The 27,525-nt window shown below is 44.3% G+C and overlaps 1 protein-coding gene across 4 annotated transcripts in view; it reads right to left on the bottom strand.

Moving 5' to 3' along the window:
• Positions 1-11,911, bottom strand: part of kcnab2a (potassium voltage-gated channel subfamily A regulatory beta subunit 2a) — a 315,007-nt gene extending 303,096 nt beyond the window's left edge. For all 4 annotated transcript variants that reach the window (XM_070860410.1, XM_070860412.1, XM_070860411.1 and 1 more), the window contains exon 1: positions 11,830-11,911. The gene's annotated coding sequence lies outside the window, so the exon portion shown is untranslated. The remainder of the gene's footprint in view (positions 1-11,829) is intronic.
• Positions 11,912-27,525: the final 15,614 nt, after the last annotated feature.

The following is a 27,525-nucleotide window of genomic DNA, read 5'->3' as shown; positions in this document are numbered from 1 at the left end:
AACGGCACAGGCCGTCAGGGAGGGCGTGCAAATTACGGCACAGGCCATCAGGGAAGGCATGCAAGTGTCGGCACAGGCCGTCAGAGAGGGCCTGGTTGAGGTAGCTGCTGCAATAAGGGCACACAGCCCAGCCAATCAAATGACACCCCCATGAGGAAGTGAACATTCACTGAGATATGGATGAGACATAGTTGCAGCCTTTCTTTGCTGCTTTTGTTTTTGTTCTTGATGTAGCTGTAGTAGCGTTTTTCAAATTGAAATTGTTTTGTAAGTTTTGTAACTTTACAACTTATAAGGGATCTTATGGTTTTTAAGTGATCTTATAGTGTAAATGCTCTCACATTTTTTTGTATCTTATTTAATTTTGCACCTAAAAAGTGATCCTGAAGTTTAAGTGTTCTTCAGAGTGTAAGATTTTTCACAATGAAACTGTTTTGTAAGTTTTGTAACTTTACAACATATAAGTGATCTCAGGGTGTTCAAGTGATCTTATAGTGTAAATGCTCTCACATTCTGTAAATTATTTAATTTTGCATCTAAAAAGTGATCTTGAAGTATAAGTGATCTTAGAGTCTAAAGTTTTTCACATAGAAAGTGTTTTGTAACTTTACAAGTTTATAAGTGATCTTCAAGAGTCATATTAAAAAGTATAGTTTGATACAACAAATATTTTATTAGAGTGACGTTAACTTTTCAATAAAATATTTTTTCATTAAAACTGTTTCATGTTCCATTAACACAATACAACGTAGGAACAACTGCAAAGAATAAACATGTCCATATGCAAAAGTGGTCGCAGAGCCCTCAGGCATCATGAGTTGAAGCGTTCACGGATGAGCTGCTGGCGCAAGTCTCGAGCAATCGTTAAAGGGGCACGACGGACGGCCCTCCTCCGACCTCGTGCTTCGGCATCAGGCACTTGCATGCTTTCCTGATTGTCGTTATCATCCACATCCTGGTCTTCCATAATACTATCATCATGCACTGGGCCCTCACGTCGGTCTTCGGGTTCCACTACCAGCTCCTTCTGCCTCATGATGGCTAAGTTATGAAGCATGCAGCACACAACAGTGAAGTAACCGACAATCTGAGGAGGGTATAGCAACTGTCCTCCGGAATGGTCCAGGCATCGGAATCGCTGTTTCAATATGCCAATGGTCCTCTCAATGATGCTGCACGTCGCAATGTGTGCCATTTTGTATTGACGGTCAGCTTCTGTCCGTGTCACGCGTAGGGGCGTCATGAGCCCAGGTGGTCAGGCCGTACCCTTTGTCTCCCAGTAGCCAGCTCTGCCCTTCTGGCTGCTGCTCAAACATGTCAGGTAGAACGCTGTCGCGTAGGATGAATGCATCGTGGGTGCTGCCAGGGTATCTCGCATCGACTGACATGATGCGCTGCTTGTCGTCACACACGAGCTGCACATTGATAGAGTGGAAACCTTTCCTATTTCGGTACTGCTCAGATTCCTCCACGGGTGCTCGCAAGGCTATGTGGGTACAATCAATGCAGCCCTGTACCTTTGGGAAGCCGGCAATCCTGAAGAAGCCCACAGCCCTGTCATGGATCGCTTGTGCGGTCATTGGGAAATTGATGAAGTCATTCCTTCGCGCATAAAGTGCAGCCGTGACCTGGTAAACGCAGGCATGTATTGCACGTTGAGAGATGGCACACACATCTCCAGTTGTAGCCTGAAACGATCCCGAGGCATAGAAAGAAAGTACAGCTGTTACCTTCACTTCAACAGACAAGGCAGTTGTCCTTCTGCTTCTGGGCTGCAAATCTGCTCTCACCATATCACAGATCTCAGTGACAACTTCTCTGCGAAAATGCAGCCTTTTCACACAATCAGCCTCGCTCATGTCCAGGTACGAGCGCCTGGTTCGATATTGTCGACGTGGGTAAGGTCTCCTGCCCATCAACCTACGGGCTACGACGTTCCTGGTGCGGTGAGCTCTAATCAATTCTCTCCTATGCAGTGAATTGATGGCAAACCATTGCATAATACGTGGTGTTGACAATGCAGCACCCATTCTGCAAATTTAAATATAAAACTGTCGATGTGGCTGCCTCTCCCTGTCCAAATGGCCTCAGACCCCCTCACAGCTCGAAGGCTGCTGCTGTATCTTCGGCTGCCGTCGAGCCACTGACGCCGCCCCTAAAGCGTGGCCGAATGGCCTCAAGCACCATAAAGAGCTGCGTGTGTCAGGTGTTGATTCTTCGGCTGCCGGCCAGCCACTGATGCCGCTAATATCTCATGGCCGAATGGCCTCGGGTCCGTCCGGTGCTGCTTCTTTGCGGCCAGCCACGAAGAGAATGATGGCCTGCCTCAAGCACTGCAGCTCAGCTCGAAGCTTGCTGCCGCTGCCGCTGCCGCTGCCGTCGAGACACTGACGCCACACCGCTGCCTGTCTCCAACATGAAAGGCCTGCCTGAAGCACTTTCACACAGGTAGGAACATGGTTTATTTAATCTTTTCTTTGCTTATAAATTTTTATTCAGGTTGGATTTATTTGTATAATATTTGTATAAGTATAACTAAGGATTGATTGTAGAATTTAATGACTTCCCTTCCCCCCCTCCCCCCCACAACCTCATTCCCTACGCCTAATTTGTAACCTACGCCTGATTTTCTAAAGTGTAGACAAGGTTTTTTCAAGCGTACAAAAATCTTCACTTACTCCGTTCTAAGTTAGTTTGGAGTAAGTTTTCACTCACGAAACTTTGAAATCAGGCGTAAGTGGCCGGACACGCCCCCTTTTGAAAAAAAAATTCTGTTCCAAAGTGAAACTGTTCTAACTGACTAGAACTGGAGCAAACTAAATGTCGAGAATTCCGATTTCTAAGATACTCCGTTCTACACCAGTTGCTCCTAAAAATCAGGAGCAAATCATGTGGAAACTTGGGGCCAAAGTTTCTGAACTTGAGGAGTAGCTGTGAATATTCCAACACACATAGGGAGCTGATGAGTTTCTGGAATACATATTTCAGAAGGTGGCCACCCACCCTGCAGGCAGATCATATTAGTGAATAGCAGTGGGTGATCATCCATCAGGGTGCAAACAGCAGATCATGGTCAATGCGTTATATAGGTTATATGGTAAATAGGAGACATAAATTTATCAGTAAAAGAACAAATTTGAGGTTAGGAGTTCTTTTTTATACATAGATGTCTGTTAGGTCATAATATGACCACTTAAAACAGTGGTGGAAGCAGAATCCATAACAGCTTTTAAAATAAAGCAAATACATTTTGAAAGGGTCTGGGGAAAGGGGCTATGTGCAGTGGTTAAGGTACTGGACTAGCAACCCACAGCTCAGGATTTCAAATCCCATCATGACAACTTGTGAAAGTGAATTCAATAAATCGATCAGGAAAATTTCCATGAAAGTTGCTGGATTTTTTTTTATTTGTTCCTGGGATGTGGGCGTAGCCAGCAAGGCCATCATTTATTGCCCATCCCGAATTGTCCTGGAGAACTTGGTGCGGTGAAGATACTCCGATAGTGCTGTTAGGAAGGGAGTTCTAGAATTTTGACCCAGCAGCGATGAAGGAACGGCAATATATTTACAAATCAGGATGGTGTATAACTTGGAAGTGATGGTGTTCCCATGCGCCTGCTGCCCTGGTTCTTCTTGCTGTTAGAGGTTGCGGGTTTGGGCGGTTCTGTCGAAGAAGCCTTGGTGAGTTGCTACAGTGACACTGCAGCCATGGTACGGTGGTGGAGGGAGTGAATGTTTAAGGTGGTGGATAGGGTGCCAATCAAGAGGGCTCCTTTGACCTGGATAGTGTCATGCTTCAAGTGTTGTTGGGGCTGCACTCATGCAGGCAAGTGAAGAGTATTCCATCATATTCCTAACTTGTAGATAGTGGAAAGACTTTGGGGAGTCAGGAAGTGAGATGCTCACTGCAGAATACCCAGCCTCTGACCTGTTCTTGTAGTCACAGTATTTATGTCACTGGTTCAGTCAAGCTTCTGGTCAATGGTGACACCCAGGATGTTGATGGTGGGGGATTTGGCAATGGTACTGCCGTTGAACATCAAGGGGCAGGGATTAGACTCTCACTTGTTGGAGAAAGTCATTGCCAGGCAATTGTGTGGCACGAATGTTACTTGCCACTTATCAACCCAAGCCTGAATGTCATAAAGATCATGCTGCATGCAGGCATGGACTGCTTCATTATCTGAGGAGTTGCAAATGCCACTGAACACTGTGCAGTCATCAGCGAACATCCCCACTTCTGACCGTACGATGGTGGGAAGGTCAATGATGAAACAGCTGAAGATGGTTGGGCGTCTGCATCCCAGAGTACTTAAGGAAGTGGCCCTAGAAATAGTGGATGCATTGGTGATCATTTTCCAACAGTCTATGGACTCTGGATCAGTTTCTATGGACTGGAGGATAGCTAATGCAACACCACTTTTTTAAAAAGGAGGGAGAGAGAAAACAGGTAATTATAGACCGGTTAGCCTGACATCAGTAGAGAGGAAAATGTTGGAATCAATTATTAAAGATGAAATAACAGAGCATTTGGAAAGCAGTGACAGGATCGGTCCAAGTCAACATGGATTTATGAAAGGGAAATCATGCTTGACAAATCTTATGGAATTTATTGAGGATGTAACGAGTAGAGTGGACAAGGGAGAACCAGTGGATGTGGTGTATTTGGACTTTCAAAAGGCTTTTGACAAGGCCCCACATGAGAGATTGGTGTGCAAAATTAAAGCACATGGTATTGTTGGGATAAATGGGTCTTTTTCAGAATGGCAGGCAGTGACTAGTGGGGTACAGCAAGGTTCAGTGCTGGGACCCCAGCTATTTACAATATACATTAATGATTTAGACAAAGGAATTGAGTGTAATATTTCCAAGTTTGCAGATGACACTAAACTGGGTGGCGGTGTGAGCTGTGAGGAGGATGCTAAGAGGCTGCAGGGTGACTTGAACAGGTTAGGTGAGTGGGCAAATGCATGGCAGATGCAGTATAATGTGAATAAATGTGAGGTTATCCACTTTCGGGGCAAAAACACAAAGACAGATTATCTGAATGGCAGCTGATTAGGAAAAGGGGAGGTGCAACGAGACCTGGGTGTCATGATACATCAGTCATTGAAAGTTGGCATGCAGGTTCAGCAGGCAGTGAAGGCGGCAAATGGCATGTTGGCCTTCATAGCTAGGGGTTTTGAGTATAGGAGCAGGGAGGTCTTGCTGCAGTTGTACAGGACCTTGGTGAGGCCTCACCTGGAATATTGTGTTCAGTTTTGGTCTCCTAATCTGAGGAAGGACTTTCTTGTTATTGAGGGAGTGCAGTGAAGGTTCACCAGACTGATTCCCGGGATGGCTGGACTGACATATGAGGAGAGACTGGATCGACTGGGCCTTTATTCACTGGAATTTAGAAAGATGAGAGGGGATCTCATAGAAACATGGAAAATTCTGACGTGACTGGACAGGTTAGATGCAGGAAGTGTTCCCGATGTTGGGGGAGGTCCAGAACCAGAGGACACAGTCTAAGGATAAGGGGTAAGCCATTTAGGACTGAGATGAGGAGAAACTTCTTCTCTGAGTTGTTAACCTGTGGAATTCCCTACCGCTGAGAGTTGTTGATGCCAGTTCATTGGATATATTCAAAAGGGAGTTAAATGTGGCCCTTACGGCTAAAGGGATCAAGGGGTATGGAGAGAAAGCAGGAAAGGGGTACTGAGGTGAATGATCAGCCATGATCTTATTGAATGGTGGTGCAAGCTCGAAGGGCTGAATGGCCTACTCCTGCACCTATTTTCTATGTTTCTAGGACACGGCCCTGAGGAACTCCTGCTGCGATATCCTGGGGATGAGATGATTAACCTCCAACAACCACAACCATCTTCCTTTGTGCTAGGTATGACTCCAGCCAGTGGAGAGATTTCCCTCCCGATTCCCATTGACTTCAATTTTACTCGGCTCCTTGATGCCACACGCTGTCAAATGCTGCCTTGATGTCAAGGGTAGTCACTCACATCTCACCACTGGAATTAAGCTCTTTTGTCCATATTTGGACCAAGGCTGTAATGAAGTCTGGAACATAGTGGTCTTGGCGGAACCCAAATTGAGCATCATTGAGCAGCTTATTGGTGAGCGAGTGCGGTTTGATAGCACTGTTGATGACATCTTCCATCACTTTGCTGATGATTGAGAGTAGACTGATGAAGTGGTAATTGACAGGATTGGATTTGTCCTGCTTTTTGTTGATAAGATCTACCTGGTCAGTATTCCACATTGTCGGTCGATGCCAGTGTAGCTGTACTGGAACAGCTTGGCGAGAAGCTCGCCTCATTCTGGAGCACAGATCTTCAGCACGACAACCGGGATGTTGTCGGGGCCCATAGACTTTGCTATATCCAGTGCCTTCAGCTGTTTCTTGATGTCATGTGGAGTGAATCAAATTGGCTGAAGACTGGCTTCTGTGATGGTGGGGACTTCAAGAAGAGGCAGAGAAGGATCATCCACTCGACACATCTGGCTGAAGATGGTTGCAAATGCTTCAGCCTTGACTTTTGCACTCGCGTCTTGAGCTCCGCCATCATTGAGAATGGGGATATTCATGGAGGCACATCCTCCAGTTAATGGCTTAATTGTCCACCACCAATCTTGACTGGATGTGGCAGGACTGCAGAGCTTTGAGCTGATCCGTTGGTTGTGGGATCGCTTAGCTCTGTCTATAGCATGCGGCCTCCGCTGTTTAGCATGTGTTGCAGCTTCCCCACGTTGGCACCTCATATTTAGGTACGCCTGGTGTTGCTTCTGGCATACTCTTCTGCACTCCTCATTGAACCAGAGTTGGTCCCCTGGCTTGATGGTAATGGTAAGAGCGAGGGAAATGCCGGGCCATGAGGTTACAGATTGTGGTGGAATACAATTCTGCTGCTGCTGATGGCCTACAGCGCCTCATATAGAGCTGCTGGATTTGTTCTGAATCTATCCTATTTGGCACAGCGGTAGTGCCACACAACACGATGGAGGGTGTCCTCAGTGTGAAGACGGGACTACTTCTCCACAAGGGCTGTGCAGGGGTCACTTCTACCAATACTGTCATGAATAGATGCATCTGCAACAGGTAGATTGGTGAAGACGAGGTCAAGTAGGTTTTTCCCGCATGTTGGCTCTCTCACCACCAGTCTGCAACTATGTCCTTCAGGACTTGGCCAGCTCGGTCAGTAGTAGTGCTACCGAACCAGTCTTTGTGATGAGCATTGAAGTCCCCCACCCAGACTATACATTCTATGCCCTTGCAACCTTCAGTGCTTCTTCCAAGTGGTGTTCAACACGAAGAGTATTGATTCACCTGCTGAGGGAGGGTAGTAGGTGGTGATCAACCGCAGATTTCCTTGCCTATGCTTGACCTGAAGACATGAGACTTCATGGGGTCCAGAGTCAATGTTGAGGACTCCCAGGGCCATTGCCTCCCAACTGTATACCATTGTGCTGCCACCTCTGGTGGGTCTGTCCTGCGGTGCAACAGGACATACCCAAGGATGGTGATGGAGGAGTCTGGGACATTGATTGAAAGGGAAGATTCTGTGAGTATGACTAGGACAGGGTGTTGCTTGACTAGTCTGTGGGACAGCTCTCCCAATTTTGGCACGTCCCCAGATGTTAGGAGGACTTTGCAGGGTGAACTGGGCTGGGTCTGCCTTTGTCTTGTCCGAATCCGATGTCTAGGTCGATGCTCGGTGGTCCGTCCGGTTTTATTCTTATTATTGTTTTTCGTAATGGTTTTTGTACAATTGAGTGGCTTACTTGACTATTTCAGAGAGCAGTTAAGTGTCTACCACATTGCTGTCACATATAAGTCAGACCAGTTATAGACAGCAGATTTCCTTCCCTAATAGTTTTAAGGTCACTATTACTGATATCTGTACTAGCATTTTATTCCAAATTTATTTAATTAACTGAATTTAAATGCCCCAGCTGCTGTCTTGGGATTTAAACCCACATTTCTGGATCATTAGTCCAGGCCTCTGGATTACTAGTCCAGTAACATATCACTATGTTACCATATCTGGATTGTCGTAAAAACCCAACTGGTTTACTAATGTCCTTCTGCCGAGTCTGGCCTACATGTGACTTCAGCCTTATACTATGTGGTGACTCTTAATGCTCTCAAGGCAATTAGGGATGGACAATAAAAGCGGCCTTGCCAACATCACCTACATCACAAGAACAAAGAAAGTAAATGGATAGCCTTTCAGAGAGTAGTCAGAGGCATAATGGTTTCCTTCTGTGCTGTAAAACTATATGATTCTATGTTCACAAAAAGCAGGACAAATCCAATCCGGCCAATTACCATCAGTCTACTCTCAATCATCAGCAAAGGGATGGAAGGTGTCATCAACAGTGCTAGCAGGTGGCACTCACCGCAATAAATCTGCTCACCAATGCCCAGTTTGGGTTGCGCCAGGACCACTCGGCTCCAGACCTCAGTGCAGCCTTGGTCCAAATATGGACAAAAGAACTGAATTCCAGAGGCGTGGCGAGGCGAGAGTGAATGCCCTTGACATCAAGGCAGCATTTCACAGAGTGTGGCATCAATGAGCCCTTGTAAAATTGAAGTCAATTGGAATCAGGAGGAAAACTCTCCATTGGCTGGAGTCATACCTAGCACAAAGGAAGATGGTTGTGGTGGTTGGAGGTCAATCATCACAGCCTGAGGACATCGCGGCAGGAGTTCCTCATGGCAGTGTCCTAGGCCCAACCATCTTCAGCTGCTTCATCAATTACCTTGCCTCCATCATAAGATCACAAATGGGAATGTTCGCTGATGACTGCAGTGTTCAGCTCCGTTCGCAACTCCTCAGATAATGAAGCAATCCTTGCCCGCATCCAGCAAGACCTGGTCAACATTCAGGCTTGGGCTGATAAGTGATAAGTGGCAAGTAGCATTCACGCCACACAAGTGCCAGGCAATGATTATCTCCAACAAGCAAGAGTCCAACCACCGCACCCCCCCCCTTGAAATTCAACGGCATTACCATCGCTGAATCCCCCACCAACAACATCCTGGAGGGGGTCACCATTGACCAGAAACTTAACTGGACCAGTTACATAAATACTACTGTGACAACAAGAGTAGGTCAAGAGCCGAGTCTCTCACCTCCTGATTCCCCAAAACCTTTCCACCATCTACAAGGCAGTCAGGAGTGTGATGGAATACTCTCCACTTGCCTGGAATAGTGCAGCTCCAACAACACTCAAGAAGCTCAACACTATCCAGGAAAAAGTAGCCCACTTTATTGGCACCCCATCCACCACTTTAAACATTCACTCCCTCCACCACCCGTGTACCGTGGCTGCAGTGTCTACCATCCACAAGATGCACTGCAGTAACTCACCAAGGCTTCTTTAGCAGCACCTCCCAAACCCGTGACCTCTACCACCTAGAAGGACAAGGGCAGCAGGGGCATGGGAACACCATCACCTGCAAGCTCCCCTCCAAGCCACACATCATCCTGACTTGGAAATATATCACCGTTCCTTCATTGTCAATGCCAAAATCCTGGAACCCCCTCCCTAACAGCACTGTGGGAGTGCCTTCACCACAAGGACTGCAGCGGTTCAAGACGGCAGCTCATCACCTCCACAATCTCAAGGGCAATTAGGGATGGGCAATAAATGCTGGCCTTGCCAGCAACAGCCCCATCCCATGAACAAATAGAAAAATATCTCATGATCTAATTATACTATTTGAACCCTAAAATCCATACAACTTACGACTACTAAAATACTGTATAGCAGCTTCTAGTAACACAAACTGGTTCTGCAACACTACTGTGAATCACAACACAATAAAAAGTATTCTACTGGTTCAATTCCAACATTGGATATAATATTGGAGCCCCATGCAAGAAAGGCAGCAGTCGCAACAACAACTTGCATATGTATAGTGCCTCTCAAGTAGAACAACATCGTAAGGTGCAAGAGAAACCATACACTAAGGGACAGGAAATTAATGTGGAGTGGCCAGAAGCACAGTTCGAGAGATTTTTGATACTTTTGCGACAATTGAGGTAGTGTGGTTCAGCAAAGCGTTTCCTGAAGTGTAACAATCGAAGGATCAGCCGCCAATGGACGAGCTGAAAGAGCAAGCGACTAGCTCAGAGCAAACCAGACCCAGGAGCAATGGATGCATGATACAATGTACAGGCTGTTGGAGAAGATCACTCAGGTAGGGAAGGATGACAGGCAAGGACAAGGACTTCAAATTGATATGCTGAGGGACAGGGCGACAACTGAACTTGGCAACGATTGGCAGTAAAAGGGAATGTGAGATCTAGTCCCAAAGGTGAAGTCAATACACTTAATGTTCAACAGAAACTATGGTCCATTTATAAAGGTTTTACATTTCTATAATCACTAACACAGTCATTATGTTCAATCCAAGTAGTTTCTTTTGTCATTTTAGGTCCATTGCCTTAATCTGGAACACCTTTCCATGGGATGAAGTGGACACTCCAGCACCATTCCATAAGGAAATGGCTATTCTTCATCTGTAGGCTTAGACTAAGTCTTGGCAAACAATTCCTCCACAAAGACCACCACAATTTAGCCTCATCCCCATCGCACACAATGTCCATATAATGTGCACTTCCATCAGGGTCACTGGATACAGACAGCAACAGGAAACCCTGGCCAATTTTCCTTTTCCTAACCCAAGGGTTCTGAAGCCAACTAGAACATCACAAATCTACTTGTACTTAAAATCTTCCTGGTCTGTATTGCCTCAGCTATTCCAGCCTTAACAAGTTGAGCCAGAGGAGAACCACTTATATAGCTTTAAATTCACCCATAGCAAAATAAGAACAGAATGTTGTGAATGCATGAGTAGCAGTAGTCAATCGGTAAAATCGTTCAGGGTCAAAATACATAAATGAATAAACTCATATGCATTTAACCTATAAAATTATATTTTTGCATTCCCGGATTGGAAAATAAGTAACCTGAACACACAATACAGATTCCATCATAATAAACGAAAAGACATTAAATATTCATTTAAAATCCACTCAAGATCTTTCGTAGTTGTCAAGCCTCTGGCCAATACATCTGTCTCTTACATTCTAGCACACCAGGATCTCTCAATCATGAAAAGTATTTTTTTTAAACTTAATTTCTCATTATTTTGTAAATTATCACCTGGGAATTCCAGTCACAAAAATCTTTAAAATGGATATTTGATTCTATAAATGTCCCCGAGTACAATGTATTCAAGTTGTATCCTTTTACGAAGTCTTTTTTGTTTAAAATATATATATATTCATTTATTTTATAAAATAAAGGAATTTGGAAGCCAGTAATCTGGCCACTCACTGCCCCGGGGGGTTGGACTTCCATAAAAGTCCAGCATCTCCACATCTTGGTTAAAGATTATAAATCCCCTCTGAATCGCTTTAATCCGATATTCTCCCAAATAAATTCTAAAATGAACGCAAAATTGTTAATGTTAATCTGAATGCCGGTCAGATTTAAGATGAAGATGGCTCATCGTTCGCCGGTGCGTATCACGATACTCTGAAGTACTGGCATTCGGGTTCTGACAGTTAGAACAGCACTTTTGGATGTAGTTACTGGTTAAGTGAAAGAATTTAAAAAAATAATTTTATTTTGATTTCCTCTCAGTTTTGAGGTTAAAAAGTGACGCCTGGTTTATTCTTCGCCGCTACCTTTAAAAAAAAATCATCATCCGGATTCTGTCATCTCTAATTGTATTTTTACTTTTGCTTCCTGATCCTGCGGATGAATTAAGCGGAATGTTTTATATTTTATTTGATATCACTGGCTTCAGACACCCACCTCACTCGCGCTTTCTCCTCTTGTTTTTGCCGCCTATGGCTTGCACCAGCACGCGCCGCCCCGCAACCGAACTTGCTGCTCCCCCTCCAAGGAAGTCCCGCCTCCAGACCGTTAACTATTGGCTCAATCGCCGCACAGCGGAGTGGTGTTGCGCTTGCCTATTGGACCTGGCATATTATCAATCAGTGGGCGGAGGACGGGGCACTGAGAGCGGGGGTGGGGTAGTTTGGTGTCGCGGGAGGGGGCCTCACGACCAATGTCTCTTTTCAAATATAAACAGGTGCTTGATAACCCCTCACCCCACATCCATCTTCAATTGTCAGATTAAGGTAAACACCATATTATTTACAGCACACAAACAGGCCATTTGGCCCATCAGTTCCGTGCCGGTGTTTACGTTCCGCTTTATCTCACCTCGTCACCATAGAACGATGAAGCAAAGGATGCCATTTGGCCCATCATGCCTGTGCTGGCTCTTTGGTAAAACTATCCAACTGCTCCACCATTCAATAAGATTATGACGAATCCTCTACCTCAATTCCATCTTCCAGCACTATCCCCCTATCTCTTGATCCCCTTAATATCCAATTGAATTGAATGTTATTATTGAATCTACTTCCACCACCCTTTTAGACAGTGAATTCCAGATCAGCACAACTCAATGTGTTAAAAAATGGTTTCCTTATGTAGCCTCGGACTCATTTGCCAATCATCTTAATTCTGTGTCCTCTGGTTACTAACCCCTGTGCCACTGGAAACAGTTTCTCCTTATTTGCACTATCAAAACTATTCATAATTTTGAACATCTCTATCAAATCTCCCCTTAACCTTCTCTGTTCTAAGGAGAACACCCCCAGCTTCTCTTATTTCTTTCTCCCTCGGAATCAAAAAAGCCCGACTTCGTTGGACACGCAGAGGAGCTGTTTGGAGCACGAAGCTGGAGCTGTGGCCAAATCAAAAAAGCTAGCCACCGCAGCAGCAGAATTAACAATGGTCCCGAGAGGGTGACAAAATCAAAGTGGGCAACAAAATTAGATATCATCAGAATGCAGATAGATGAATGGTGGCATCTCTTGGAGCGTGGTGGAGCCTAGTAGAGGGATCGGGACCCAGGAGCGGGAGAAGCGGAGGTCGGAAGCGGCGTGGAGCGGAGCGGAGGTCGGAAGCGGCGTGGAGCGGAGCGGAGGTCGGAAGCGGAGCGGAGCGGAGGTCGGGACCGACGTGGTCCGGAGGTCGGGACGGGCGAGGTCCGGAGATCGGAAGCAGAGAGGACGGACAAGGTATGGAGGAGCGGAGAGGTTGGAACCGAGGTTGGAATGAGTGATCATAGCATGGTTGAATTTCAAATTCAGATGGAGGTTGAGAAAGTTGGATCTCAAACCAGCGTACTAAGCTTAAGTAAAGGAGTCTACAAAGGTACGAGGGCAGAATTCGCTAAAGTGGACTGAGAAAATAGATGAAACTGTAGGACAGTTGATGAACAGTGGCGTAAATTTAAGGAGATATTTCACAACTCTCAAGAAAAATATATTCCATTGAGGAGAAAAGGGTGTAAAAGAAAAGATAGCCATCTGTGGCTAACTAAAGAAATAAAGGACGGTATCCAATTAAAAACAAGGGCATACAAAATGGGCAAAACTAGTGGGAGAACAGAAGATTGGGATGCTTTTAAAAGCCAGCAAAGAATGACTAAAAACATGATTAAGGGAAGATAGAATATACAAACAGATAGCAAGAGTTTCTATAGGTATATAAAAAGGGAAAGAGTGGCTAAAATAAATGTTGGTCCCTTAGAGGACGAGACCAGGGAATTAGTAATGGGGAACATGGAGATGGCAGAAACTGAACAAATATTTTGTATCAGTCTTTATGGTAGAGGACACTAAAAGTATCCCAACAGTGGATAGTCAAGGGGCTATGGGGGGGAACTTAACACAATCACAATCACTAAGGAGGTGTTATTCAGTAAGATAATCGGACTAAAGGCGGATAAATGCCTGGACCTGATGGCTTGCATTCTAGGGTCTTAAGAGAAGTAGCGGCAGGGATAGTGGATGCATTGGTTGTAATTTACTAAAATTCCCTGGATTCTGGGGAGGTCCTAGCAGATTGGTCAGCAAGGTTCAGATCGGCGATTGGAGCGTGGGCAGATTCAGCGAGAAACTGGAGGGACGTGATTGGGGCCCAGGGGAGGCGCGAGTTCAGGGCCAGGGGCCAGCCCACATTGCGATATGTGTGCGCACTAGGTCCGTGCAGAAGAGCAGGTCTCCAGTCGTCTTGGGTAATCCTTGCCACTGGACCAAGACCCTAGCTCTGTCAAGCCTGTGTAGCGGCTGGTGTGCAACGGCCACCACACGTTAAAAAAATCCACGCACAGGCATCTTCCACCCTTCAGGATGTAGTTCAGGACCTGGAATATTAGGTCCTTCATTGAAACACCTGTGAACTTCATCCTTTTTGGCGTGGAAGCAAGTCATTCTCGTTTCGAGGGACTGCCTATGATGATGATGGGGTTGGGAAAATGTTGGAGTCCATTATTAAAGAAGCAATAGCAGGACATTTGGAAAAGCATAATTCAGTCAGGCTGAGTCAGCATGGATTTATGAAAGGGAAGTCATGTTTGACAAATTTGCTGGAATTCTTTGAGGATATAACGAACAGGGTGGATAAAGGAGAACCAGAGGATGCTGTGTATTTGGACTGCCAGAAGGAATTCGACAAGGTGCCACATAAAAGGTTACTGCACAAGATAAAAGTTCACGGGGTTGGGGGTAATATATTAGCATGGATAGAGGATTGGCTAATTAACAGAAAACAGAGAGTCAGGATAAATGGTTCATTCTCAGGTTGGCAGTCAGTAACTAGTGGGGTGCTGCAGGGATCAGTGCTGGGACCCCAACTATTTACAATCTATATTAATGACTTGGAAGAAGGGACTGAGTGTAACGTAGACAAGTTTGCTGACGATACAAAGATGGGAGGAAAAGCAATGTGTGAGGAGGACACACAAAATCTGCAAAAGGACAGACAGGCTAAGTGAGTGGGCAAAAATTTGGCAGATGGAGTATAATGTTGGAAAGTGTGAGGTTATGCACTTTGGCAGAAAAAAAAAATCAAAGAGCAAGTTATTATTTAAATGGAGAAAAATTACTGCAGTACAGCAGGACCTGGGAGTACTTGTGAATGAACACAAAAGGTTAGTATGCAGGTACAGCAAGTGATCAGGAAGGCCAATGGAATCTTGGTCTTTATTGCAAAGGGGATGGAGTATAAAAGCAAGGAAGTCTTGCTACAGTTATACAGGATATTGGTGAGGCCACACCTGGAATACTGCGTACAGTTTTTGTTGTGTATAGAAGAACTCCATGAGGCTGAGTACTGTGAGCTAAACTTAGTGTGACCTTAGTCTTCTTTATTACAACTCCAGAGTGCCTAAACAACATGGCAGCCTACCTTTTATACTGGCCCTGCACGTGTGTGCAGGTGACCATTAGGACTCCCAACAGTCACGCCCTCTGGTGGCAAGTATTACATTGTTACATACATAACAGTTTGGGTTTCCATATTTAAGAAAAGATATACTTGCTTTGGAGACAGTTCAGAGAAGGTTCACTAGGAGATGAGGGGGTTGACATGAGGAAAGGTTGAGTAGGTTGGGCCTCTACTCATTGGAATTCAGAAGAATGACAGGTGATTTTATCGAAACGTATAAGATTATGAGGGGACTTGACAAGGTGGATGCAGAGAGGATGTTTCTACTGATAGGGGAGACTAGAACTAGGGGGCATAATCTTAGAATAAGGGGCCTCCCATTTAAAACTGAGATGAGGAGGAATTTCTTCTCTGAGGGTTGTAAATCTGTGGAATTCACCGCCTCAGAGAGCTGTGGAAGCTGAGTCATTGAATAAATTTAAGTCAGAGATAGACAGTTTCTTAACCGATAAGGGAATAAAAGATTATGGGGAGCGGGCAGGGAAGTGGATCCAAGTCCATTTTCGGATCAGCCATGATCGTATTAAATGGCGGAGCAGGCTCGAGGGGCCGTATGACCTAATCCTGCTCCTATTTCTTATGTTCTTATGTAGCATTATGGACAAGACCAAGGGAAGGCGCAGCACGGGCCAATAGCAAGGCTGTGAGGTCTTGAGACTCACATTGCATACTATGAATTCCATGTAGAGAGAGGTCCTGTGGAAGGAGGAAGGAAGGAGGACAGTAGGAGTATGTTTGAGTTTGTGTGTATGTGTTGGCACATGCGGCAGAGCCTGGTCTCCCGTTGTCTTGGATCCCCTTACCACTGGACCAAGACCTTGCTCTGTCAAGCCCGTGTGGTGGCTGGTGTGCAACGGCCACCCCACATTGAAAAAGATTCAAGAACAGGCATCATCCACCATTTAAAATTAGTTCATCAGTCATCTGAGTACTCATTTATAGTGTGGAAGCAGTCATCCTCGACCCCGAGGGACTGCCTAGGATGATGATGACTTATCTAACTGCCCCCTAAATGCATCTGTGGGAGCAATGAAATTAATTACACTTTTTTCTATCTCTTGTCCATGTATATAGAGCAAAAGTTTGATTCATAATTGCAATATTGCATTTACAATTTAATACAATTGATTATTTTTGTTTTAAATGTTAGCTTCTGTTTTGCTTTATTACTTTTCTCTTTCTATCTTGTTTTTCTTCTATACATCTAGAAATGTAAGTTGCAAAGACATTTCAAAGTGCTTTACAAAGGGGTGAGAAAGGTGAACACTGAACAGCAGGGGTCAAATAGGAAAGGAGATAGATAGCAGTTAGAGGTGGATTGCTTGTCCCTATTTTCCTTTTATTCCTTTGTTTTCGTGGTGTTTTTCTTTAACTTCTCTCAGGATGCCTCTTTTTCATTTCTTTAACCAATGCATCACCAATCTTTGCAACATCAAGATTATTTGTGATTGTTGGAAAATCATATAATCATAAAATAGTACAGCTCAGAAGGAGGCCATTCGGCCAAGTGAATCTGCGCCAGCTCTTTCAAAGAGCAATCCAGTTAGTTCCACTTCCCAGCTCTTTCCCCATATCCCTGACATTTTTTCTCCTTCAAGTATTTCCTTTTGAAAGCTACCATTGTATCTGTTTCCAACACCCTATCAGGCCATGCATTCCAAATCCTAACCACTCGTTGCATATGGGCTGGAATTTCCAATGGCTTACCGTCCGGTTCCTGGGCAGTATTGGCCATTGTGGACGCTAATCAGGTAAGCGGAAAATTCTCTACCCGAGTTACACCGACGGTTTCAAGGTACCGCTGGGGAGCGGACCGCCGGCGAGCGGACCGCCGGCGTGCACCATCCTGATATCGCCCTGGCACGATATTTGGGTCAGCGGTGAGGTGACCTGTAGGTGAGTATGGAAAAAAAAAGCCCACAAGGATCAGCAGAGCTGGGCGGTAGTTGAGTACCTCTGCAAGAAAAAGGTTAGTAATTGTTTTTTTTACTAATTACTTTAAAAATCTGCTGTGGTTATTTAGTTTAAAAGGATTTTGGGAATGTTTTTTGATTTTTTTGGTGATGTTTTTTGAAAAATTATTTTTATTGTTTTTCTGCTGCTAGGCCTCAGGGTAAATTTTTATTGATTTTTTTTTATTTATCGCTCATTTTGTTTTGATCAATTGACCCTAAATTGTACTTTTTCGCCCTGAATGGGAGTGCAACGCCCATGTTTTTCGCTCGGCGGATTTTTAAATAATATTTATAAGCCAAAGTCTTAGATTTCCTATATAACAAAAGACTTAATTTCAAAAGGTGATTCATTGATTGTGAACATATTTTGGGACATCCTGAGATCATAAGGTGATATAAAAATGGCACTGTAGTGAAGATATTAAGAAAATAAAAATTGAGAAAAAGAACAGGGAAGTGGAATTAGAGAGTTCCAATCTGAAGCCAACACAGGCACTATGGCTGGATTTCTGATTCTATATTCAAATGTAAATCCATTTAAAACATTAGTTGAAAAAAAAAGACAAATAAGTAACAAGTTTCATTATTTTGCCACTTAAGAAGCACTTCACATAAATTGTTAGGCTAGGATGACTTTGCAGGATGCCATTGCAAGATGCCAAAGGTTAAGGATTAATATGCCAGGGAGGATTGACACACTTCTTAAAATTCGAATATCTTTTAAAAATAGAAATAGATTTCACCAAGGTGTGGGATTTGATAGCCCTCTCCACAACCAATATTAGCAGACGGTGTAATTCAAATGGGGTGAAAGAGACAATTTTGGGTATTTTTAAACACGAAAGAATTTTCATTACAGATCTGGTCAGGCCACACTCGGGTTGCCAACCTTCCAGGATTGTCCTGGAGTCGCCAGGAATTAAAGATTAATCTCGAGGACATTGCTGTGAGCAAACGTGGCATTAAAAATATTGTTTTTTTTTTTAAATTGTCTTTGAACACTTAGATATCTTTCTGATAAGATGTTAAACCAAGACCCAGTGGACATAAAAGATCCCATGATAAAATTCAAAGAGGAGTTCTCCCAACATCCTGGCCAACATTTATCCCTCAACCATTACCACTAAGCCATGTTATCTGGTCATTTATCTAATTGCTGTTTGTGGGATCTCACTGTGCATAAATTGGCTGCAACATTTCCCTACATTACAATAGTAACTGCACTTCAAAAAGGACTTAATTGGCTGTGAAGCATTTTGAGATGTCCCGAGGAAGTGAAAGGCTCTTTATAAATATAGGTTCACTCTTTCTTTAGTGGAGACAGGCCAATTTGAACTTCATACTCAAGCACATAGAAATGAGTTTAAAAATCTGTCCCTACTAATGTTGCAAATCCAATATGATTGTCATTGTGCATATAATGCTACAGCTTGGAAACATTTATAGAAGACCTGAAAGAGTTAACGATCTATGCTGCTTAATAAATTTCCACTGCAATTATCTCAGAACAGCAAAATACTAATTTGCAGATGACACAAATGACCCATTTTTCCCCAAGTCAATGTAATCAGAACTACAAATACTTAGAGTGGCTTATAACCACAAAAGGATCTGGGAGATATAAAAAAAAGCAAGCAATAGAAAATCATTCCTTCTCATTAACTGTAATGTATGAGATTGCCTTGTGTGGGATATTTGCTTGCAGTGTTTGTCACTGACCATCTGGCAGACTGGATTAGGTGGAATGTTCAGTGCATTTAAAATTAAGTTGAAGGAAACAAGACAGGGGAGGGTCCAGTTTGGACATGGAAAAAAAGTAAAGATAATCAAAAGAGAGATCAACAGATTCAAAGTAAGGTAAATAATTAGCATCTGTTTTTGACGAGGAATAATATTCAGAGAAAATATGTATGTTGTGTGTACAAAGAGGGTGCAAGGGTGTTGCAGTGAGTTACTTTTATTTCCAACCTATAATTTAGCGCACCCACCAAATGAGCATCATTGAGTCTGACTACACATCCATCCTGCTCTCCCAAAACCATTGCCTAGCTTCTATTCCCAATCTGTGTCGACTTAGCTGATCTAAGCTAGGAGTGGCCGTAGTATGCTAGAATTGGCCTCAGCAGCCCACTCCCAATCTATTCAGTGGCCACAAATGCTATTGAAAAACATGTGGGGACATTGGGCGAGGTCAGGATTTGGACTCAGCTGCAAGCATAGTGTTGAAATATCATCGACCTGAAATGTTATCAGAACTATTCCAATGCTCTCCTGGCTGGCTTCCCAACTTACATCCTATGTGCACATCAACTCATCCAACGCTTTGGTGCCCGTTTTCTATCCCTCACCAAGACCCGTTCACCTATCACCCCTGTGCTCCTCCTTAAAATTCACTTCTTTGCCTAACCTCCTAATATCTCCTCTGGCTGGGCATCAATATTTGTCTGATTTTGCTTCTGTGTTACAGGCACTATATAAATGCAAGTTGTTGTTCTTCATATTCTTCCTTCACAACCCAATGGACAAATGCTAACACTCACTATCTTGCATGAAGAGTGACCACCTGAGGTACTAGGTGACACCCAGAACCCATGAAATCATACACCAGCAAGGAATTAGAGCCTTCAGAAGAGAAAATAAAGAAAATGGGTGGAAAAGAGGGTGTGAAATACAAATCCCTTCCTCTACAGTTTGAAGCCATGGAAGAACAAAATTAGCTATATGACAAACTGATCGCTCACATTAATCTAATATAGTTCAGTAATTTACAAGTGATATATTTATAGGCCTCTCCTGCCCCAAATGAAGAATGATTCATTTGACAAGAATATAATAAATAGATGGCCTATTAGAGACCATGAGGGTAATCTTTGTGTGGAGGCAGAAGATGTTAGTAGGGTTCTTAACGAATACTTTGGATCTGTTTTCACAAAAGAAAGGAGCAATGCAGGTACTGCTATCGAGGAGGAGTGTGATATTCTGGATGAAATAAATATGGTGAGAGAGGAAGTATTAAGGGGTTTAGTAGCTTTGAAAGTAGCTAAGTCCCCAGGCCCGGATGAAATGCATCCCAGGCTGTTGAGCGAAGTAAAAGAGGAAATAGCAGTGGCCTTGACAATCATTTGAAGGTTGGCATGCAGGTGCAGCAGGTGGTGAAGAAGGCAAATGGTATGTTGGCCTTCATAGCTAGGGGATTTGAGTATAGGAGCAGGGAGGTCTTGCTGCAGCTGTACAGGGCCTTGGTGAGGCCTCAGCTGGAATATTGTGTTCAGTTTTGGTCTCCTAATCTGAGGACAGACGTTCTTGCTATTGAGGGAGTGCAGCGAAGGTTCACCAGACTGATGCCCGGGATGGCAGGACTGACATATGAGAGACTGGATCGACTGGGCCTATATTCACTGGAGTTTAGAAGAATGAGAAGGGATCTCATCGAAACATATAAAATTCTGACGGGACTGGACAGGTTAGATGCAGGAAGAATGTTCCCGATGTTGGGGGAGTCCAGAACCAGGGGTCACAGTCTAAGGATAAGGGGTAAGCCATTTAAGACCGAGATGAGGAGAAACTTCTTCACTCAGAGAGTTGTTAACCTGTGGAATTCTCTTCCGCAGAGAGTTGTTGATGCCAGTTCGTTAGATATATTCAAAAGGGAGTTAAATGTGGCCCTTACGGCTAAAGTGATCAAGGGGTATGGAGAGAAGGCAGGAAAGGGGTACTGAGGTGAATGATCAGCCATGATCTTATTGAATGGTGGTGCAGGCTCGAAGGGCCGAATGGCCTACTTCTGCACCTATTTTCTATGTTTCTATGTTTCCAGTCCTTTTTGGATCTGGGCATGGTGCCGGAGGATTGGAGGACTGCTAATGTAGTACCCTTGTTTAAGAAGGGAGAAAGGGATAGGCTGAGTAATTTCAGGCCTGTCAGCCTAACCTCAGTGGTGGGAAAATTATTGGAAAAAATCCTGAAAGACAAAGATAAATCTACATTTGGAAAGACAAGGATTAATTAGGGACAATCAGCGCGGATTTGTTAAGGGAAGATCGTGTTTGACTAACCTGATTGAATTTTTTGAGGAGGTAACCAAGTGGCTCAATGAGGGTAGTGCGTACGATGTAGGATATATGGACTTTAGCAAGGCTTTTGATAAGGTCCCGCATGGTAGACTGGTCATGAAGGTTAAAGCCCATGGGATACAGGTCAAAGTGGCAAGTTGGATCCAAAATTGGCTTGGAGGTAGGAAGCAAAGGGTAATGATTGATGGATGTTTTTGTGACTAGAAAGATGTTTCCAGTGGGGTTCCGCAGGGCTCAGTACTAGGTCCCTTGCTTTTTGTGGTATATATCAACGATTTAGATTTGAATATAGGGAGTATGATTAAGAAGTTTGCAGACGACACTAAAATTGGCTGTGTGGTTGATAATGAAGAGGAAAGTCATGGGTTGCAGGAGGATATCAATCTACTGGTCAGGTGGGCAGAGCAGTGGCAAATGGAATTTAATTCAGAGAAGTGTGAGGTGATGCACTTTGGGAGGGCTAATAAGGAAGGGGTATATACATTAAGCGGTAGGCCACTTAATAGTGTGGATGAACAAAGGAACCTTGAAGTGCTTGTCCACAGATGCCTGAAAGTAGCAGGCCAGGTGGATAAGGTGGTTAAGAAGGCATACGGAATGCTTGCCTTTATTGGCCGAGGCACAGAATATAAGAGCAGGGAGGTTATGCTTAAATTGTATAATACTTTGGTTAGGTCATAACTGGAGTACTGCGTGCAGTTCTGGTCGCCGTATTGTAGGAAAGACGTGATTGCATAGAGAGGATGCAGAGGAGATTTACTAGGATGCTGCCTGGAATGGAGAATCTTAGTTATGAGCACAGATTGGATCGACTGGGTTTGTTCTCATTAGAACAGAGGAGGTCGAGAGGAGACCTAATTGAGGCGTACAAACTATTGAGGGTTCTGGACATAGTGGACAGTAAGGGCCAATTTCCATTGGTGGAGAGTTCTATTATGAGGGGACATAGTTTTAAGGTGGTTGGTGGAAGGTTTAGAGGGGATTTGAGGGGGGGCTTCTTTACACAGAGGGTTGTGGTGATCTGGAACTCGCTGCCTGGAAGAGTGGTGGATGCAGAAACCCTCACCACTTTTAAGTGATGGTGGCTGGGCACTTAAAGTGCAGTAACCTGCAGGGTTACAGACCTAGAGCTGGTAATTGGGATTAGACTGGATGACCTTTTGTTGGACAGCGCAGATATAATGGTAAGTACTGCAGGGAATAGAATACGGCCAGGGTGATCTCCTGGACTAGTTTCGATCGCCTGGATGGGTCGGAAAGAATTTTCCGAGATTTTTTCCTCCCTAAATTGGCCTGGGCTTTTATCTGGTTTTTGCCTCTCCCAGGAGATCACATGGTTCCGGTTGGGGTGGAGTGTAGAATGTTTCAGTATAGGGGGTGTCGCAGTTGTGTGAGGTGGACTGGTTGGGCTGGATGCTCTTTGCCTTTCTGTCATTGTTTATAGGTTTATATGTAACTTTTAGGGCTGCTGACCAAGGGCCGTGCGGCTCTTTGTCGTCCGGCGTGGACACGATGGGCCGAAATGGCCTCCTTCTGCGCTGTAAATTTCTATGTTTCTATTAGATAACATTCCCAACGGGTTTAAAATTTGACAGATTTTCCATCACAGAATACTATTGCCCATGAGATAATTATTTACAAAACTACCAGCATCTACCAACAACTACAGGGTAGTTTCCATCACAAGAGTTTTGTTTGAGAAAAATAAATCCCAACTTCTAATCATATACCGAGTCATAATAGAACATAAGAATTAGGAACAGGAGTAGGCCATCTAGCCCCTCGAGCCTGCTCCGCCATTCAACAAGATCATGGCTGATCTGGCTGTGGACTCAGCTCCACTTACCCGCCCGCTCCCTGTAACCCTTAATTCCCTTATTGGTTAAAAATCTATCTATCTGTGATTTGAATACATTCAATGAGCTAGCCGCAACTGCTTCCCTGGGCAGAGAATTCCACAGATTCACAACCCTCTTGGAGAAGAAATTCCTTCTCAACTCGGTTTTAAATTGGCTCCCCCGTATTTTGAGGCTGTGCACCCTCGTTCTAGTCTCCCCGACCAGTGGAAACAACCTCTCTGCCTCTATCTGGTCTATCCCTTTCATTATTTTAAATGTTTCTATAAGATCACCCCTCATCCTTCTGAACTCCAACGAGTAAAGACCCAGTCTACTCAATCTATCATCATAAGGTAACCACCTCATCGCCAGAATCAGCCTAGTGAATCGTCTCTGTACCCCCTCCAAAGCTAGTATATCCTTCCTTAAGTAAGGTGACCAAAACTGCACGCAGTACTCCAGGTGCGGCCTCACCAATACCCCGTACAGTTGCAGCAACACCTTCCTGCTTTTGTATTCCATCCCTCTCGCAATGAAGGCCAACATTCCATTCGCCTTCCTGATTACCTGCTGCACCTGCAAGCTAACTTTTTGGGATTCATGCACAAGGACCCCCAGGTCCTTCTGCACCGCAGCATGTTGTGATTTCTCCCCATTCAAAAAACATTCTCTTTTACTGTTTTTTTTCCCCCAAAAGGTGGATAACCTCACATTTTCCAACATGGTCTTCCATCTGCCAAACCTTAGCCCGTTCACTTAACCTATCTAAATCTCTTTGCAGCCTCTCTGTGTCCGCTACACAACCCGCTTTCCCACTAATCTGTGTGTCATCTGCAAATTTTGTTACACTACACTCTTGCAGGTCATCCATGTATATTGTAAACAGTTGTGGTCCCAGCACAGATCCCTGTGGCACACCACTAACCACCGATTTCCAACCCGAAAAGGACCCATTTATCCCAACTCTCTGCTTTCTGTTAGCCAGCCAATTCTCTATCCATGCTAATACATTTCCTCTGATTCCACGTACCTTTATCTTCTGCAGTAACCTTTTGTGTGGCACCTTATCGAATGCCTTCTGGAAATCTAAATACACCACATCCATCGGTACACCTCTATCCACCATGCTAGTTATATCCTCAAAGAATTCCAGTAAATTAGATAAACATGATTTCCCTTTCATGAATCCATATTGCGTCTGCTTGATTGCACTATTCCTATCTAGATGTCCCACTTTTTCTTCCTTAATGATAGCTTCAAGCATTTTCCCCCACTACAGATGTTAAACTAACCGGCCAAAGTTACCTGCCTTTTGTCTGTCCCCCTTTTTTTTTTTTTTAAACAGAGGCGTTACATTAGCTGCTTTCCAATCCGCTGATACCTCCCCAGAGTCCACAGAATTTTGGTAGATTATAACGAATGCATCTGCTATAACTTCCGCCATCTCTTTTAATACCCTGGGATGCATTTCATCAGGACCAGGGGACTTGTCTACCTTCAGTCCCATTAGTCTGTCCAGCACTACCTCCCTAGTGATAGTGATTATCTCAAGGTCCTCCCTTCCCACATTCCCGTGACCAGCAATTTTTGGCATGGTTTTTGTGTCTTCCACTATGAAGACCAAAGCAAAATAATTGTTTAAGGTCTCAGCCATTTCCACATTTCCCATTATTAAATCCCCCTTCTCATCTTCTAAGGGACCAACATTTACTTTAGTCACTCTTTTCCGTTTTATATAATCGGTAAAAGCTTTTACTATCTGTTTTTATATTTTGCGCAAGTTTACTTTCGTAATCTATCTTTCCTTTCTTTATTGCTTTCTTAGTCATTCTTTGCTGTTGTTTAAAATTTTACCAATCTTCTAGTTTCCCACTAACCTTGGCCACATTATATGCATTGGTTTTTAATTTGATACTCTCCTTTATTTCCTTGGTTATCCACGGCTGGTTATCCCTTCTCTTACCACCCTTCTTTTTCACTGGAATATATTTTTGTTGAGCACTATGAAAGAGCTCCTTAAAAGTCCTCCACTGTTCCTCAATTGTACCACCGTTTAGTCTGTGTTTCCAGTCTACTTTAGCCAACTCTGCCCTCATCCCACTGTAGTCGCCTTTGTTTAAGCATAGTACGCTCATTTGAGACACTACTTCCTCACCCTCAATCTGTATTACAAATTCAACCATACTGTGATCACTCATTCCGAGAGGATCGTTTACTCGGAAATCGTTTATTATTCCTGTCTCATTACACAGGACCAGATCTAAGATAGCTTGCTCCCTTGCAGGTTCTGTAACATACTGTTCGAAGAAACAATCCCGTATGCATTCTATGAATTCTTCCTCAAGTCTACCCAGTGCGATTTGATTTGACCAATCGATATGTAGGTTAAAATCCCTCATGATTACTGCCGTTCCTTTTTCACATGCCTCCATTATTCCCTTGATTATTGCCCGCGCCACCGTGAAGTTATTATTTGGGGGCCTATAAACTACGCCCACCAGTGACTTTTTCCCCTTACTATCTCTAATCTCCACCCACAATGATTCAACATTTTGTTCATTGGAGCCAGTATCATCTCTCACAACTGCCCTGATACCATCCTTTATTAACAGAGCTACCCCACCTCCTTTCCCTTGTCTATCCTTCCAAATTGTCAGATACCCCTGTATGTTTAATTCCCAGTCTTGGCCACCCTGCAACCACGTTTCTGTAATGGCCACCAAATCAGAAGCATTTGTGCCGTCAACTCATTTACTTTATTTAGAATGCTGCGTGCATTTAGGTAGAGTGTTTTAATACTAGTTTTTAAACCATGATTTTTAGTTTTGACCCCTCCTGCAGCCCCTTTATATTCATACATATTGTCCCTTCCTATCACCTTGTGGTTTACACTTACCCCAGTGCTACTCTGCTCTGTTGCCTCCTGCCTTTTGCATTCTTTCTTGGGGTCCTGTTCATCAGAGCTCTCACCCACTCTAACTAGCTCAGAGCCCTCTCCTGGGTTCTGAATACTCCTTGCATTGAGGCACCGAGCTTTCATGCTTTCCTTTTTATTACACTTTGACCCTTTAGAATTTTGCTGTACAGTGGCCCTTTTTGTTTTTTGCCTTGGGTTTCTCTGCCCTCCACTTTTACTCATCTCCTTTCTGTCTTTTGCTTCTGTCTCCATTTTGTTTCCCTCTATCTCCCTGCATTGGTTCCCATCCCCCTGCCATATTCGTTTAACTCCTCCCCAACAGCACTAGCAAACACTCCCCCTCGGACATTGGTTCCGGTCCTGCCCAGGTGCAGACCGTCCGGTTTGTACTGGTCCCACCTCCCCCAGAACCGGTTCCAATGTCTCAGGAATTTGAATCCCTCCCTGCTGCACCACTGGTCAAGCCACGTATTCATCGGAGCTATCCTGCGATTCCTACTCTGACTAGCACGTGGCACTGGTAGCAATCCCGGGATTACTACTTTTGAGGTCCTACGTTTTAATTCAGATCCTAGCTCCTTAAATTCGTCTCGTAGGATCTCATCCCTTTTTTTACCTATATCGTTAGTACCAATGTGCACCACGACAACTGGCTGTTCACCCTCCCTTTTCAGAATGTCCTGCACCCGCTCAGAGACATCCTTGACCCTTGCACCAGGGAGGCAACATACCATCCTGGAGTCTCGGTTGCAGCCGCAGAAACGCCTGTCTTTTCCCCTTACAATTGAATCCCCCATCACTATTGCTCTTCCACTCTTTTTCCTGCCCTTCTGTGCAGCAGAGCCAGCCACGGTGCCATGAACTTGGCTGCTGCTGCCCTCCCCTGATGTGTCATCCCCCTCAACAGTACTCAAATCGGTGTATCTGTTTTGCAGGGGGATGACCGCAGGGGACCGCTGCACTACCTTCCTTGCACTACTCTTCCTGCTGGTCTTCCATTCCCGATCTGGCTGTGGACCCTTCACCTGCGGTAAGACCAACTCGCCACACGTGCTACTCACGTCATTCTCAGCATCGTGGATGCTCCAGAGTAAATCCACCCTCAGCTCCAATTCCGCAACGCGGACCGTCAGGAGCTGGAGGCGGATACACTTTCCGCACACGTAGTCGTCAGGGACACCGGAAGTTTCCCCGAGTTCCCACATGGTACAGGAGGAGCATATCACGTGACCGAGCTCTCCTGCCATGACTTAACCTTTAGATACACTTAAATTGACAACAACAATGCTAAAGTTTACTCACTGTTATAGAAGAGAAAAAATAAAAACTACTCACCAATCACCAGCCAATCATTTACCCCCTTGGCTGTGACGTCACCTTTGTTTCTTTCTACTTTTTTGCCTTCTCCCTCTAGCTGCATA

Source organism: Pristiophorus japonicus, chromosome 18, assembly GCF_044704955.1.
Source record: "Pristiophorus japonicus isolate sPriJap1 chromosome 18, sPriJap1.hap1, whole genome shotgun sequence".
In the NCBI taxonomy this organism is placed as follows: domain Eukaryota; kingdom Metazoa; phylum Chordata; class Chondrichthyes; family Pristiophoridae; genus Pristiophorus; species Pristiophorus japonicus.
Note: the sequence above shows the minus strand (reverse complement) of the source record. Positions and strands in the feature narration are given on the sequence as shown.